Source organism: Dasypus novemcinctus, chromosome 6 (assembly GCF_030445035.2).
Source record: "Dasypus novemcinctus isolate mDasNov1 chromosome 6, mDasNov1.1.hap2, whole genome shotgun sequence".
Classification (NCBI taxonomy): Eukaryota; Metazoa; Chordata; class Mammalia; order Cingulata; family Dasypodidae; genus Dasypus; species Dasypus novemcinctus.
The window spans coordinates 20204009-20221643 of NC_080678.1; positions in this window are offsets into that span (position 1 = coordinate 20204009).

Sequence of the window (17635 nt, forward strand, 5' to 3'; positions counted from 1 at the left end):
ACTTCTTTGATGAAGTTTCTATTTAAATATTTTGCCCATTTTTTAAAGTTGGATTATCATTATTATTCATGTTTGAGAGTTCCTTATGTATATTTGGGGGATACAAGTTCTTGATCAGATATGTGATTTGCAAATATTTTCTCCCAATGTTTGGATTATCTTTTCATTCTCTTAGCGGTGTCTTTGTAAAAGTACAAATTCTTAATTTTAATGAGGTCCAACTTATCTTTTTTCTTATTTTATGGATCATGCTTTTGGTGTTATAGCTAAGAAATATTTGCTACCCAAGGTTACAAAGATTCTTTCTTGTTATTTCTTCTAAAACTCTTATCACTTTACATTTTACATTTAGACATATGATTCATTCTAATCAATTTTTGTATAGGGTATGAAGTATGAATTGAGGTTCAGTTTTTTATTTTTTAAGGTTTTTTTTTTTTAAATCTCTCCCCTCCCCTCTCCCAGTTGTCTGCTCTGTGTCCATTTGCTGTGTGTTCTTCTGTGTCCACCTGCATTCTTGTCAGCTGCACCGGGAATCTGTGGCTCTTTTTTGTTGTTATTGCTTCATCTTGCTGCATCAGCTCTCCGTGTATGTGTAGCCACTCCTGGGTCCTCTGCACTTTTTTCGCATGAGGTGACTCTCTTTGCAGGGCATGCTCCTTGCATGTAGGGCTCCCCTATGTGGGAGACACCCCCGTATGGCACGGCACACCCTGCATGCATCAGCACTGCTCATGGGCCAGCTCACCACATGGGTCAGGAGGCCCTGGTGCTGAACCCTGGACCTCCCATACGGTAGGTGGACACTCCATCACTTGAGCCACATCCCTGAGATTCACTTTTCAGCATGTGGATATTGGATTTTTCCAGTACTGTTCATTGAAAAGACCATCCTTTCTGTATCGAATTGCCTTTGCACCTTTGTAGAAAATCAATTGATCATACATGTGTGGGTCTATTCCCGCATTCTATATTTTGTTCCATTGATCTATATCTCCATCCTTTCTATTACTTGTTCTTATTTTGCTTTGTTTACATTTGCAACAGGCTCACCAGCCCATTTGCAGAAAAGCAAGCCTATCTCTAAAAGAGGCTAGTTCCCACACATAAGCCAGAACCCCCGTGTCCTTTCCCTTCTGTTACTCTCTGTCAGAGGACACTGATCTAAGGCTGAGTTAAATTAAGCTATCTCATCACTGATGTTCCCAAATGGCATTGATTTTTTTTAAAGTCAGTATTCTTGATAATGAAGTTCATGGTGGGGCGGGGAGGGTGGAGGAAGAAAGCGGCATCCAGTGTGTCCACTCTGCCTGGCCTGCTTCCCTGGTCCCTTAAACCCCTGAGGGCAGAGGCCTCGTGCTTCCCCTCAAATGCCAACAGGGCTGCAGATGGCCTTGGAGGGTGGTGAAGCGCCGTGACACTGCAAGGGTTAGCTGGCGATGGTTCGCCATTCCTTTTATGACCACCAAGAAAGGTCTTCTGCAGGACTTCAAAAAGTGTTAGAAAAGTGCCCCCAAGATGGCAGAATTCTCTTTTCTGAATCATTTCTTGAATTCAGAAAACTGTGCCCTTTAAAAGTACAAATTGTGACCAACATATATTCACTCAAATTGACCTGTCTGGACCATGTATGGAAGCATCCAAGTTCATTATATGTTAAGTTTATAAAATAATATTGGTATGTGTATGGTTTTTCCCCACCACCAAGATACTCTTCCACAATTTAGCAACAACACCGTATTCATACTTTTTTCATTCAAAGCAGCTGCACCAGATAACTTCAAGTTGGCAATTTAGAATATAATTTCAGGCCACAAAATCTAGACTGTGGTTAAGGGCTTTCATTCAAATGGGCTCTTTCTAAGGGGGAAAGCTCGTCTTGTCCAAAGAAATAACAGTTTGTTGTTGGTTTTGTTTTGTTTTCTCATCATTAAACATTCAAACCTCTCAGAGAGACACCTCTTGGCCTTTCAAGTTTTCAAGGGCCCTGTTACAACATCTCTTTGCCTTCTATGGATCTGGCTGAAGTGTGGGGCCAAGAGTGTTTTCTGAAATTTAAGCATTTTCAGCAAGAACTTGATATGACCCAGCTGAGCTGTGAGACACCTGTTAGGCCTGTCTCCCAACACCAGGATGACAATGGAGGTCTGCCAAACACAGAGGGCCTTGAATTAGTCCAACAGAACGTACCTTTGTGGGGGCCCTCAGGGACTCTGGCTTAATGAATGAAAAAAAGTGATTTATAATTAGCCCAGCAATTGGGCCCGAATGGGTGTTCCCGAAGTCATTGAAATGTGTGCCTTCACCAAGGTGAAAAGTGCCCATCATTCTAATTACATGTTCCCCCCACCCCCTGCCTTGTAAACCTATTTTCTATAGACAAAAGGAAAGGAGTGGGAAACTACTATTTCTTCAGAACCTACTGTGTGCTCAGTATGCTGAGTGTATTACCTCATCTTGGCCTCACAGAACCTCCATTAGGAAGATAGCAAATTCCAGAGGAGGGCGGCTCAAAAATGCGGCTTACTATCTTTTAATTTTTCTCCTAGAAAAACAACTTCATTCCCTAGAAACCATATCTGCCTTACAGGGTTGCTGGAGCTCATAGTAAGTGCTATTTGAGGATCTAATAACAGGCACTCTGGAATTTCGGCATGGTAAGTCTCCAGCCAACCTAGGGAACCCAATGGCCCTCCACCCCCAACCGCTTGGCCCTCAGCTGGGTGGGAGTTTGCTATGCTACTCCTGCCGAGATCTGACCAAATTTGCTGAGTGGGCTCTGAAAAGGCGCCTCTGGGTGGTGGTGACATTCAGTTCCTGTGGCTTGTAGGCAGTTGTACCTGTGGTTGGCATCCATTTCACCCCTTAGTTAAAACCCCACAGCGTCTGCCCCTGGAGCTGAGGATGGCTCTGCCGTGGCCGCTGGGGCCCTGCCTCATTCTGCACCTTTCCCCTCTGCCCCTGATCTCCACTCTTCCGCACAGTGTTACTTCTGCCTCCTACCATGCAGGGTTCTTCCCTGGCCAGAGCTTTGGTGGACCCTGTTCCATTAGCTCAGCCCTCTTTTCTCACCCACTTCACAGGATTTGGTCCTTGTCATCAGTCAGATTTTGGCCTAAATGTTACCTCATCCAAGAGTCCTTCCTACTTCCGATAGGGGGCGCTCTTATGCCCATTTCCCTCCTAGCATCTATTAATATTTGTAATGACGTAGTATGTGGGCTTTTTTGTCTATCTCTCCCCACTAGACAGAAACTTCCAAGGTGGAAGGGTCTACTCTGTTCCAGTCCCCAGTGCCAATCCATTACTTAGGGCACCCGGCACATAGCAGACACCCAATAAATGTGTGTCGAATGAATGGAAAAGACCAACTTGCTGACAGTGCTGGAGGACAGGGAGAGCATCCAGCCCAAGAGAACGACTCTACTCCCGGGACCGATCGCACTGCTTTTGCCGGTGTAACTGCAAGTCTTTCCTAGTGATGTCATCTGCTTGCATCACTGCAGGCCTTGACAATGAGTATCCCTCACTATGACAGGAGTTGGATGGCTGTGACAGTGGAACCTCTCTCTGATGGTGACTGAAGAGCCTCACCACCCAGGGCCCTGCCCAGTTAAGTCCAGCTTCCTACTCTCAGATCTGAGGCACTCACTGGCTGTTGGTCATCCTCTTCCCATGGACATTCAGGTATCTGGGAAGCCACCTGCCATGGCTGAAGCATCCTGCTGGCTGCAGAACCAGCAGAGTGCCTGGGGAAGAACCCCTCAGAAGTGCTGTTGAAACTCTTAACCAATACAGGACAAAGAAGGGGAAGGGAGGCTTTCAGGAAGAAAAGTAAGAAAAAGAATGAGAAGATGGAGAAGAGAGAGCAGAGGGAAAAAAGGGAGAAGAAGGAGCAGAGGAAGAAAGAGAAGAGAAAGATGAGGGCAAAGAGGGTGAAGAGGAGATGAGGAGAAGGAGGAGGAGGAAGAGGAAGAGGAAGCAGACACTGCTACTATATTCCATGCTTCCCATGTGCAATGTACCATGTTGGAACTTGGCATCTGTGTCTCATTTATGCTCCCCAGCACCTGGGAATTAAGAGGAAACTGAGGCTAAGAGAAATGAAATGTGCCTGAAGTCAGCCAGTCACTAAGCAGGAGAGCTGAGAGCAGATTTATTTAAGGACATGTCATTTTTTTTTAAATGAAATCCCTCTTGACTCAGAAGCTGGCAAAATCTTGGCCCCTATTCCACTTAGCTCTGCCCTCTCATACACAGCCTTTTATGCAGAACATCCCCACTCCCACCCCATAATTCCAGGGGGATAGCTAAAGAGGAGAATCAGGCAAAGTGGTGCAGTGTGGATCAAAGGCCCAACAGCCGAAATCAGAGCTGAAATTCTTTCTGCAGCAATTTAGCCTCCCTACTCCTGTCAGGAGGCTGGCTGCAGAAACGATAACAGTGAGCACGGATGGTAATTTGATTTTAATGAGCATTTGTGTGGCAAAGCTAGAACTGGAACTAGTAATGGCCTCATCTTACAGATGCAGAAACTCAGGCAGTAGAGTCACACAGCTAGAAAGCTAGGAAGAAAAGGACCTGGTCAGTCTACAGGTGAGACCCACGTGCTTCAAGCATGGTAAGTCCCCAGCCAACTTAAGTAACCCAATGGCCCTCCATGCCCAAACCCTATATCAAAAGGAAGACCTGCTATAAAGACACTTAAAATTATGGGTTGTTGCCTAAACATCCTCTTTCTTTGGATATGAGGCTGCCCAAGTGTGGTGTCCTGCAGTTAATGGTCACCAGGCTACATGTAGCTCCTGAAACTAATTGTCCCAAACCCACTCTCCTCTGGGATCCAACTCTTCTGTCATCTGTTTTTGGGGAGCTTTCCCAAAACCCCCAGCTAGAATCAACTCATCCCTCCTCTGTGCCCACAGAGGTGGTGACTTGCCACATTTGTCTCTTTCTTCTCTGTTACCTCCTACCCCAGCCTGGAATCTGGCCAAATGCAGGGACCATGTTATTTCCACTTTGATATGCCATGTTCACTCCTTGGCACAAAGTGGATGCAAAAGACATTACCTCAGACATGAGCTGAGCTAAATAAGAATTTAGATACTGAACCCATCCCAGAGAATGGCCACCATTTCTGCTTTCCAGCAGGGCAGAGTTGTTTCTTTACAATGATGATGTCATATGGGAGTTTGCACACCCCTGGATTGGTTAATACTATCTGTACACTGAATCCCAGGCTGCTTTTTCCTCTTTGGAGAGCCATGTGGTACAGGCTTTGCAGTTGACTAAGCTAGATTTGTACTTCGCTCTGCCCCTTCCTGGCAAATCAGCTTTGGACAGTTTATTTATCTTTCTGCTTCTCAGTTTCTTCATCTGCAAAAATGGGCATAATGAGACTTATCTCAGGGGTGCTGTCAGGATCAGTGTATATAAAGTGAGACTGGACCTGGCTCATAAACTTTAGCTGTTGGTATTTGCTTATGAAGTCACACCAACCACCTAGCTCTCTGGAAACCTGGCGGGATGGTGGCAGCTCAGGTGACCAAATGCCCACACTGCTCCCTCCATGCCCCCTGCCTCTCAACATTGGCTGTCCCTGCACCTAGATTCACAAACCCCAAATTTCCAGGTTTTGACTCTTAAACCAGGAGTCATGGATGCTCACTCATCTAGGGAGATGGCTGCTGGCTCTGGGCTGAGTGAGCTGGACCAAGGGAGTGTCCACTTGATGACATTCCTGGGAAATTCTCAAGAGTGAACTCTTAGCTGACTGGGTTTTGTTTTTGTTCTGTTTTGTTTTTTGATGGTGAGGGCTGGAGACTCAGAGCAGGGCGCTCCAAGTCAGTGCAAGGTGGGTGGAGCAGGCTGAGCTCTGTTTCTGAGTCCCTTTAGATACCATCTCCAGAAGATTCATTCAGTCATCTCATGACCTTTTCCAAGCACCTCCCCCATGCCATGTGCCAAGTAACCCCAATTCAGAAGGGGAGAAAGACAGGTAAATAAATGTTTAATTACAATCATGTAGAGAGGGCAGGCTGATGGTTTTCCGGATGATGATTTCTGAGGAGAGGGAAACCTTGAGTTTATGTCCCTTCCTTTCTTGCCCTACTTAGTCGAAGGGCTGATTAGTGCACAGGTGACAATAGGGAGAGCTAATCCCTTGATTGTTCCAGAATTCCTGATCCCAGGGTTTTGCCCAGGGCGTTAAGAAGAAGAGGTCTGAATCAGGCACTCCCACTTAGAAATCCTGCTCCACCTTCTACTAGCACTGTGACTTCTACGGGCTAGTGCTCTGGCTTCACCGAGCCTCAAGACCATCACTAATACCAGTCAAAACAACAATGTTGCCTACTACACCACCTCAGATAATGCATGTAATATGCTGGCCCATAATACATGCTCAGTAAAAGTCAGCCAGTGGCCTGTTCAGGTCCGAAACAGATTAGGTGGGACCAGACAGTGGACTCCTGCAGCAACTCAGTGTGACCCCTCAAGCCAGCTGGACCCAGGATTGGCAATGCCCCTGAAACAGCTGGAAGGTAGAGCCTGCTCCTTCCAGGGGTGTGGCAGGGAAAGGCTTATGCAGGCCAGATTTAAAATGATGGAGTGGGTGAGGAGACAAGAAGGGGGACGGGAGGGAGCTCCAGAAAGAACATGAGAGAAAGTAGGGGGAAAGCACAGTGTGTGGAGACAGGAGCGGACGGATGAAGTGTGATAAGAAGATTATGGGCTGCTGAGAGTGGGCAGTGAGGAGGGAGATGGTGTTGAAGGAGAGGGTAAGAACTTTGCTGCAATGACCAGCTGAATCAGAGGTAATGAAGTGCAAAGGGGAGAGCAGATGTGTGGGGAGCAAGAGAGAGAAATTCGAGCTGGGCTGGCCAGGGTGGCCCCATCAAGGGCCAAAAAGCCAGATTAGGATGTTCTGCAAAGACTCTGCATGGGTGCACACGTGGGTGTGCACATATTTAATGTGGAGTTACATCCAAGCAATTCTTAAGGAGCCAGGGCAGAGCAACATGTGCTGGTCCACATAACAAATATCAGTGATAATGTCAACAAGAATAACTACCACTTATTATGTGAGTCTTAAATGCATGAGCTCATTTAATCTTCATACCAACCTGGTAGAGTTGGCACTATTCTTATCCCCATTTGAGAGATAAGAATAGAGGCTTCAAGAGGTTCAGTAACTTGATCAAGTTCACACAACTCTTTGAGGCAGTGCCAGAATTCAGTCCTACATGTAACTGGCGAAAACCTGGGCCCATTCATTGTTAACAAAATCCCAAGTGACCAGCATTTAGCCAGGAATCCAGACTCTCTTTGGTTGCCATTCCCTGGAAATAATTTCTTAGTTGGAAAGAAAACAGAGCTGGTGGATCACAAAAGGCAACCAGATTGGCCCAGGTTTTGCAAGTTAGAACCAATGTTCTACACTTCCTAGAGGAGCCCCAGGGTCTGAAACCAAATCAGGTCCATGTTTCATGCTGACACATCAGACTATTCCATAGATACGGGCAGCAGTTATGTCCCCCAACCAGTTTGCTCTCCTCTATCTGCCTCCCTTGGCAGCAACTGGCAATATCTATTTTAATGCAAATATAGCCACGCCTGTTAGGTATAAGATGAAGAAAAACACATAGCTTAATAATGCAATGCTGCTTTTTCTCAAAGGGCATCAAAGGAGGACTTTACAGGATTTATTTTGCTCTGAGGGATGTATAGAGAGTTATTCCAAGCCCAATGTTAGGTAACAGGAAATTGTCTGAAGCAACCTTGAAAAATCACAGCTTTTCCATCCCAAATCAAGTATTCTGGTGGCACCTTCTGCTGATGATGTTCCATTCTTTTACCATATCCACCTTCCATCTTCATCAGTGCCTGACCTTTTGACCATTGGCAGGTAAGCTTGGGCCAAGTCCACACTTGTTTCTGTTGGACAAGTTGAAACGTGGATGTGGATATGTTGGCACCTGGGCAAAAGGCCCGAGGATGGGTTGTATCACAAAATCATAATGATCACGAATGTTCTCTACACACCAGCCACTGGGCATCTGTGCTGAAGGCTCCATGTGGATATCTCATTCCAGCCTCCTTGGCATCTTACTGATGGGGGGTTGTGTCTTACTGTTTGCACCATGTCCTCTGGGTCCCATAATAATCCTCTGAGGTGGCAGGGGCAGAGGGAGGTCGGGGGGCAGAGCCTCTGTGGTGCTTTGAGCAGTGGCTTTGGGGTTTGGCTCTGGGCAAATTGTCAAATGGGGATGACAGAAATACTCACCTCCCAGGGTCCTTGAGGGGGTTATCACAGAGCCCTGCACCAGTTAAGCACAAAATTAAAGGTGTGTGTGTGATGGTGTGTTGTTGACCAAGGTTGTGTTCTTTGATTAATAGCGTACAGGTGGTTAAATTTATTTTTACCATCGTGTTCAAGGGATGGTGTGGTGGATTGAACAGTATTCCCCAGTTTGGCCACATTCTTGGTCTTGGTGTTCTGGTGGTGTGGACCCAATATAAATAAGATCTCCTCAAGAACTGCTCTTCCAGTTAAGTGTGGACCATCTCAGTCAGGCTGTGCTTTAGACCGGAGTCCTAAATTTAGTACTGGAGTCCCTTTATAAGCAGAGTCAAAGATGGAGAGGGAAGCCACATGGAGCAGCCAGAAGCTGGAATTGCCATGTGATAGAAAAGTCAAGGAACCCCAGAGACTGCTGATCAGCCAGAAGATACCAACCCTAGGAAGAAGCAAGCCTTCTAGCCTCTGAAACTGTGAGCCAACAAATTCCTGTTGTTAAGCCAATTGTATGGTATTTGTTTTAGCAGCTGGGAAACCAAAACAGATGGGGAAGGGGTGGTGGATACAAAGGTGAATAGGACACAGAGTATGCCTAAAATAAAGTCAATTCTGATGAAGGGAAATAGCTTTAAAGCAAGGCCATGTAAACATCACAGAATGGAATTGAAATTCATGGGAGGGAAAGACTACTTCTTTACCAGGCAGTGAGGGAAGGCTTCCTGGAAGAGGCAGCCTTTGTGTTGACCAGAAAGAATAAACAATATTGCCATAGGTGGAGCTGTAAGTGAGGGGAGGAATCCCAGGAGTAGGCATGAGACGACCGAAGGCCCAGAGGCAGGAATACCCTGGTGACTCAGAGTAGTCTGTGGATTCTGTTCATGTCTGTTCATAGACTCTGATTTGTTCTACTTTTGCCTTAGGGTTGTTCTCAACACTCATTCCTGGTACAGTCCTATATTAAACAAGATGGGCTAATTGCTGTATAACAAACAACAACAAAAATCTCAGTAGTTTAAGACAACTAAGTTTTATTTCTTGCTTACATCAGGCTTCATACAGTTATTCAGGGATGAAGGTTCCTTCTGCCTAGTGGCTTCATTGTCCCGAGGGCTCCAGAGTTCTCTACTGGCTTCTGTATGTGACTGACTGATGAATGGAAGGAGCATGTGGAGCTGGCCCAAGAGGTTTTAGGGGCTACGGCTCATCGGTGGTTTCATCACTGCCACTGACATTCATTGACCAGCATTCAGTCACATGACCCCACCTAGCTGCAAGGGAGGCTGAAAATACAGTCTTTCTGTGTACCCACAAGGAGAATGAAACAATAATCGCCTCTGCCATCATTTTTTAGATCCACAGACCTTTTGGATCCAGCAAGGAACATGGAGATGAGAATAAATCTTCAAGTGTATTTAAGTCATTCTTTGGAGCTTACAAAGTGCCTTTGCTATAGCATTTTTGTTTTATTCTTATGCTAAGAAAGAGAACCTTAAAATGTTTGCACACCAAATATATACAAGCCCTGTATAGACTCTGCATAACCTATATCATTTAATCTCATGAGGGATAGACCGTGCGAGTGTCAATATCCACATTTAACAACAGAAGCAGCTGAGTCCGAAGTTTGGCCCGGGTCTCAGGATTCTTTTCCCCCATTGAGCCGACTCCATCTGTTCGGATGAAGAAATGAAGCTCCAGAAGGGTTCCCATCCCCACCACGGTCTCTGCCTTCAGAGCAGTGGTGAGTTCGCCCTCCAGGGGATTTTTGCAATGCCTGGGGTCATTCTTACTGGTCACACTTATGACGGCCACTATTAGCATCGGTGGATAGAGGCCAGGGATGCTGCTCACCCTCCTAGAGTGGACAGACCACACAACTCAGACGTACCTGGCCCCAGTGTCAGCAGTGCTGCTATGGAGAAAGTCTGATTAAAGATAGCTTGGAGAAAGACCAAGTGGGAGGACCCGGAACTTAAAGCTGCTTCAAATTCCAACTGATTTGCCAAGAAGAGCAAAGACTGAAAGATGGTGTGTGAACTGCACGCAGCGTCATGATCAGCACCTGGTGGTGGTGGCTGAAGCAGTCAGCAGCGGCCACAAAAACTTGTCTTCAAACACCCACGGATCCAGAGTATGATCCCTATTGCCAAAGCAAACATGTTAGCAAGCAAATCAGAACTCCTGGACATTTCCTGAGCCTTCACTCCAAAGCACACAGAGTTCCTATTTGGAACAATGGAAATGCTTTGGTAATGGGTGGTGGTGGAGGTAGCACAGCATTGTGAATGTAATTAACAGCACTGAAATATGTAGATATGAATGTAGTTAAAAGAGGAAATGTTAGGTTGTATGTAATGGTAACAAAATAAAATTCTTTTTTAAAAAAAGTCCATGGAAGTACATTACACAAACAGTGAACCCTAAGCTAAGACATGGACTACAGTTAATAGTACAATTATAAAAATGTGCTTTCATTAGTTGTAACTAATATAACACACCAATGCAAGGTATGAATAATAGGGTGGTATATGGGAATCCTGTATTTTATGCATGACCATTCTGTAAACCCACAACCTTTCTAATAAAAAAAAAAGTTAAAGGTAGGGACAAATATTGCATGATCTCTCTTATGTGAGATCATTAGAATATGCAAATTTACAGTCAGAAACTGGAATGCAGGTTACCAGCAGCGAGGGTAGAGATAGGGAAGGAGGAGTTAATGCTTAATTGGTTTAGAGTTTCTGTTTGGGGTGATGGAAAAGTTATTGATAATGGCTGGAGGTGATGGTAGCACAACAATGTGAATGTAATTACCACCACCAAATTGCATATTTGAAGAACTAAAATGAGATACTGCAGGTGATACGTGTTACCAGAACAAAATAAAAAAAAAACACCAAATTGTACAACACAAACAGTAAGCCCTCATGTAAACTATGTACTTCTGAATTTTCCAAAATTTCTAAAATGAGTGTATTTCTTAAACTTTTTATATTGATGTAATTTCAAACTTGTAGAAGAGTTACAAGAACAGTACAAGGCACTCCCATAAACCCTGTACCCAGATTCACCAATTGCTCTATCGTGCATTTATTCTCTCTCTCTCTCTCTCCCTTTCTTCTCTCTCCCATTTGAGGGTGAGTTGGAGACATTGAACTTTTTACACCTAAATACATGAAATCAAAATCAGGAAATTCAACATTCATAGTTTCCTTTAACCTGGAATAGTTCCTTCGCCTTTTTGTGTGTGTTTCTTGAATTTGACATTTTTTGAAGATTATATGCCAATTAGTTTTGAGAATGCCCTCGATTTGGGTTTGATGTTTCCTCTCAATTAGTTTCAGGCTAGGCGTTTTTGGTAGGGACACCACATAAGGATGTATCTTTCCAAGCACAGATTATTTTTTAAACAGGAAAAAGGAATGGCGGGAGCACCGACTACAGCCCCCTTCCTGCTATCCTCCATTCCCACCTCCACCAAGGACAGGGTCTGGCCATGCTGGCTTTCTCTTCAGTGCTTCATAGGAATCTCCTTTCCATTTCATTCATAAAACTCTTCTGGAACACTTACTCTGTGCTCCTTTCTCATCTTTTCTTCATTTCATTCATTTTACTTGTCGAACATTTCTGGAACACATGCTAAGAGCTGAGCCTGGGCCTGGACTGTGCCCCAAGTGGAGTAGGCAATAACATATTTACTGATTGAATTACGTTTTCCTGCCTCATCCTGGTAAGTTTGTTAAGACATCCAGGGTGCTTTTCTCTCTTTAGCGGCAATGCATCTATTCCTTCTTACCTCTATCTCAGCACTGCAACATAGAATCAAAATGATCTGTTTGTCTCCCAGGCATGTGTCTGAGCTGCTTGAGAGAAAGCACATCAGGTCCATCTCTGGTTCTCCAGAGCCTGGGAGCATCAAGTCAGTGCTTAATACACGTGGGCAGTATAAACGACATTTGCCCAACTACTCATCATGAACGGGTGATTTTTCACTTTGAGAGAATTGCCTAAGAGTACTCATTCTGATTGAACTAATGATCCTTAAATTATACTTCTAAAGAGGCTGAGACCCCAAACACAGTAGAAACTCGTGATAGTTGTACACACACTCATGGTAGTTGTATACACACACATACATACACATGTACACTTGTTCTTTTGGGGGGACTTGGAGTTACATCAGTTCAGATTGTATTTCTTGAATCAAAATGTCCAATTGTGCCCCCCAGACTGCTAATTCAGCACTTCAGGTATCTAGGAAATTGCACATCCTATTGTGTTATTAAAGCAAAGTAATCTGATAGCAGCTCCTGAGCTACCGCCAACACTCAGAGTCTTCGGTCTTCTTTCATGATGGTGAGTTGTCCCGGTAACTTTCTTGGTTTTAAACTCTAAAGCCATGAAAAGTAAATGGGAATGAGCCACTTTCAGTTAAATATGAGAAAAATTACATTTTGACAGTTTAATTGCATTCTTTCTTCCAATTTTCTAAACAAGATACTGCACCTAGCAAGTATGCCAATTTTATTTTTAGATTTTTTTTTTTTTTTGCAATTAAGAAAGGATCCCTAAAAGAGATAAAATAATTGGTGAACTAGATTGTTATTTCTTGAGGAACTATATTAAGGAATGGATGCTGGACCTTTGCATCCATACTAATTAGCTTTAAATCGCTGCGCACGGCAGAGGCTCTCCCTTGCTGGGCGATGCGCCTTGAAGCCTGAGCCCGGCCTCACTCTCTTCTCTCGTGCTCCATGTTGCTGAGTCAGTGCAGGTGTTCAAGAAATGCAAGCTGGTGGGCCAGGACTGGATGGGCTCACTCCCAAGTGGCCAAGGTGTGCACCCCACTTTGCCCTCCAGATATGACCAGCCAGGCAGAGAAGTTACCAGCCTATCCTGAGAAGTGACTCAGCATCTGAGAACCATGAATACGTTTGGAGTATGGTTACTATTAATATTTCCCAAAGATTCAAAAATATTTAACGGGCAAGGCGAGTGATATGTGATTAATGCAAAAAGTCAGGTATTACCTAGTGCAATGTCTGTTGGAGCCCTCAAAATGCAAATACAGTGAAAGCTTGAAAGGACATGCAACAGAGCCTTAACCCTGGGATGCAGGAATAAATGGTGAGCTCTACTTCTCTATCCTTTTCTTTTATAATCAGAAAAAAACAGGTGTGGAACAACTCTCTGTGGGGTAGGGTGGAAAAAGAGTATGGTTGAAAGCTAATTCAGAATGATAATTGTTAGGGCCCTGATAAGTCAGTGCCATTCAGCTGCAAAACTCATTAAACTCAAATGCGGGCCAGCTTTATAAGGGTGATACATGCAGCCACACAGGGCACCATGCTCAGTAGGGGGCTGCCCTCGGTGCAATGTTCTACTGTCACCATCTTCAAAGTCTTAATAATTTTTTTTTTTAGGAGGTCCCGGGGACTAAACCCAGGGCCTTGTACATGGGAAGTAGGTGCTCAACCACTGAGCCACATCCACTCCCCAGTGAGAGTTGGTTTTCTGATTTGTTTTGTAAGTGGCACTAGAGTTCGAATCCGGGACCTCATACCTGGAAAGCAGGCACTCAACCACTTGCGCCACTCCCCCTTAATAATTTTTGAAGAGGCCCCGCATTTTCATTTTGCACCACAAGTTATGTGGCCGGTGCTGATTGTGCCCATTAAGCCATGTAAGTTTCAGCTCTCCAGGATAAGGTAGTTATTTATACACTAAGCATTTATTGAGCACCTGCTCTGTGCCAGGAACTTTGCTCCAAAACACAGAGAGGAATTAGCTTCAGCTCTTGCCCTCTAGAAACCTGAGCTGAAGAGGATGTATAGACAAACAACTGCAAAGCAGCAGGCTCTGTGTCCGTAAGTGGAGGGGCAAAGCATTATGGGAGCACTGAGAAAGGAGCATGCACAACTCAGACGGCTTCAGCAACCTCACTCACATATTCCACCCCCTGCCCATTTTAGAGACAAGAAAATTGAGGCTGACCTGCCTGCGTTTGGCCAGCTGGCAGTGGTAGGCAAAGCCCCTGGTCTTAAGATCCCTTTACCATGATGCCACACCACTCCCAGGTGCACCCTATACTATTTCCCATCTTGTTAACCCAAGTACCAAGGGAGCGTTGCGCAGGTGCTTGGTGCATTCGCAGCTGAGGCTTAGCGCAGGCTGCAGGTGTTGGTGAAGCAATTTTAAAGGCTCTCGTTTTCAGCGCGGCGCTCATGAATCATAAGGGGGAAGGGGTATGTATGAGCCCAGAGCTGATTCCTAAACAGGGATTAGGGCTGGCCCGGGATGAAGTCATTTTAGAAGCAAGAGTGCCCGGGTCTGTTCCCAGGGCTGCAGGGGCCCCTTTTCAGGGTGTAATAATGTCATTCTCCACCAACCCTTGAAGTGTCTGCTTTAGTCATTTATTTCCCACTGTTGGCAAAATAAGCAATACAAAGAAGCTCCGTGCTCAGAAATTATAAATGAAGACAATGTTAGCCTAACATCTGCATCATCAGCAAATATAAAGGGGATGGTTTTATTTCCATTTGATATAATGACCCTGTTTACAGTGATTTCCCCCCGCCCCCATCTGGTGGGTTTTGTTCCTTGCTGAGAACATCTTCCTCATTTGGCTCAGTGATTCTGCCACTTCAATAACCTCATTATTTAAGATTCTCATTATTTAAATATTGGTAAGAGATGTGTAAGATTAATTCCTTTCGAAACTTCCAAGCAAATGCAAACTTTCTGTCATTGATCAAAGCTGCAATGAGAAACCATCTGCTTTGGCCTGCGACACTTGGCCCTGGGGCGGCGCTCACGCTGCTGGGCACACCCCATGGCCACGGCTGCTCACGCGCCCAGCCCACGCGGGCCTGTTAGACTGAGTGCCCCACGGCCATCACAAAGAGGTACCAGACTCCATTATAACGGCTCTTAGCACCGTTGGCACTTCCCGCACCGTGCTGGTGGGATACCTGGCCTTGCGAACAGTTTCTGCAAATGGGATTAGACACATAACATCACCTTACCTCTCCTCTCCAGCGGCGTGCGGGAGGAGGCGGGTCACACTGAGCAGCCTGCACGTCCTCAGGTTTTTCTCAGAGGCCCCCTGAGTTCCCCTTGGATGAGATGACCCAACCCCTCGCTCACTAAGCCCAGGCCCCTGAAGGCCAAGAACTGTGGAAACTGAGTCATGGCGAATGGCTCAGAGCACCTCTACATACAAGCAAGGTGCTGTCACCTTCTTTCAGCTTTTATTTGAATTACGGTGCTAGTGGTGTCTGTGTGCACGTGTGCCCCTGGACATGAATGGGTGGTTTGCTCCAGTTCCTTCTAGAAGAACATGGCGGACTAAAGAGAAGGTCGACAGCAGTCCAAAGAAGCAGAAAATGTCTTAGAGGTTTATTTTTTTTAAAAACAGAAAAAAACAGAGCGACAAGGCATCTGCCTCGCCTGTCTGAGTTCAACAGAGAATTAACAACTCGCTTCTCTCTGTGCTGTTTGGACCTTGCCGGAAACCCCTCCAACTGTCCCAAGCAGGAGAGAATACGCCCTCTGCTAATTACCCCAGGGGCCAGCTTTCTGCTCCTTTGAAGAGCTCGCTTTGATGTGATGCAATTCCTCTGCCAGGCCAGATTAAGCACATAATGAGCAATTATCCGCCGGGCTCGAGGAGCCAGGCTAAGGCAACCGAGTAGAAACTCAGCCGACTGATTCCAGGCCACCACGGACTCCCTCTGGGGCCTGAGTAATTCACTTACCTGCTTCCCTCCACCTCCTTGCCCTCGGCCACATCCTTCCCATCTATAGAATGGGGGCAAGGGGCTCAGGGACTCCAGGGACCCTTCTCAAAGTACCCCAGAGGGTTGGAGTGATCAAGGTCCCGGACACACTGCGCTGGCAAATAATCCCAGGGCTAGAGAAAGATTCCCAGCATCCACCTGGGGCAGCACAGAGCAGGAGGACAGGGCCTTCCTGCAGTCCAGCCCACCCTGTCAACTGCGGGGCCCTGAGCATTACCTCCCTGATTTGGGGGCTGGTTCCGGGAGCGAGCGGAGTGCATGGCAATGGGCTGGGGGCCTGGATCCCGCAGCTTTGGATAAGGGCTCACTCTCACCGCACACCGCGGTTCGGGGATTGACGGGCTCATTCTAAAACTGAGGCTACTGAGGAGGCACAGACAAACGGACCCACAAGTCTATCTGCCTTAAAAGTCAATGAGGGACACACCGATCCTCTTTGTGATCTATTAACTTTAATTTTAAAAGGTGTAAAAATAAATAAATAAAAAGGGAAAAAGCCAATGAAGGAGAGTCAAACTGAATTTTAAATAAATTATAATGCAGTAACTGGGAGTTTGGTGGGTTCTGCATCCCACCTCCTTCAGAAGCTGCTTATGGGTGAGGTCTGGGGTCTCTGTCCCCTGTGACACCGAGGCCTGTACTGTCAGCGCTCCTAAAGGGCAGGGCAGGCTTTCCAGGGGGTAGACACTACCTGGAGCAAGAGCCCTCTCTCTTCCCGAGGTACATGGGTTCTTCTCCCAGCAGAGGGGGAAGAGCCACCTCCTCCCTGCTCCCTGAAGTTCCTTTTCTCTCCCCATCAGAAACCAGGCTTGGAAAGCAGTGCTCCCTGGAGAGGGACTGGGGGACTACGCTTCCCAGCAAGTTTGCCCAACCAGCCCCCTGACTCCCACCTCCAGAAATCCACCACCTGGCCATATGGTCTCCCTCTGAATTCCTGTATTTCCCATGAACCCCTCCTGTGGCCCTTACCCTTGGGGTCTTCTGAGTGATGCTGGGACAGTTCAAAGAGGCTGTGAGCTTGTTAGGGCAGAGACCACACCTTGTTCATCTCCATCTCTCCTAGCCACTAAGCAGGATCTTTGTTTAAAAACTGTAAACAGGGAAGCAGACGTGGCTCAACTGATAGCGCATCTGCCTACCATACGGGAGGGTCCAGGGTTTGATACCCAGGGCCTCCTGACCCGTGTGGTGAGCTGGTCCATCTGCAGTGCTGCTGCACACAAGGACTGCTGTTCCACACAGGGGCGCCCCCACGTGGAGATGCCCCATGTGCAAGGAGTGCACCCTGCAAGGAGAGCCACCCCACGTGAAAAAAGCACAGCCCACCCAGGAGTGGCACCACACACATGGAGAGCTGACACAGCAAGATGATATAACGAAAAAGAGACGCAGTTTCCTGGTACCACCGAGGGTACAAGCGGACACAGAAGAACACACAGCGAGTGGACACAGAGAGCAGACAATGGGGAGGAAAGGGAGAGAAATTTTTAAAAAAAACAACAAAAAGCCTGTAAACAAAAGGCCTGAGATTATTTCT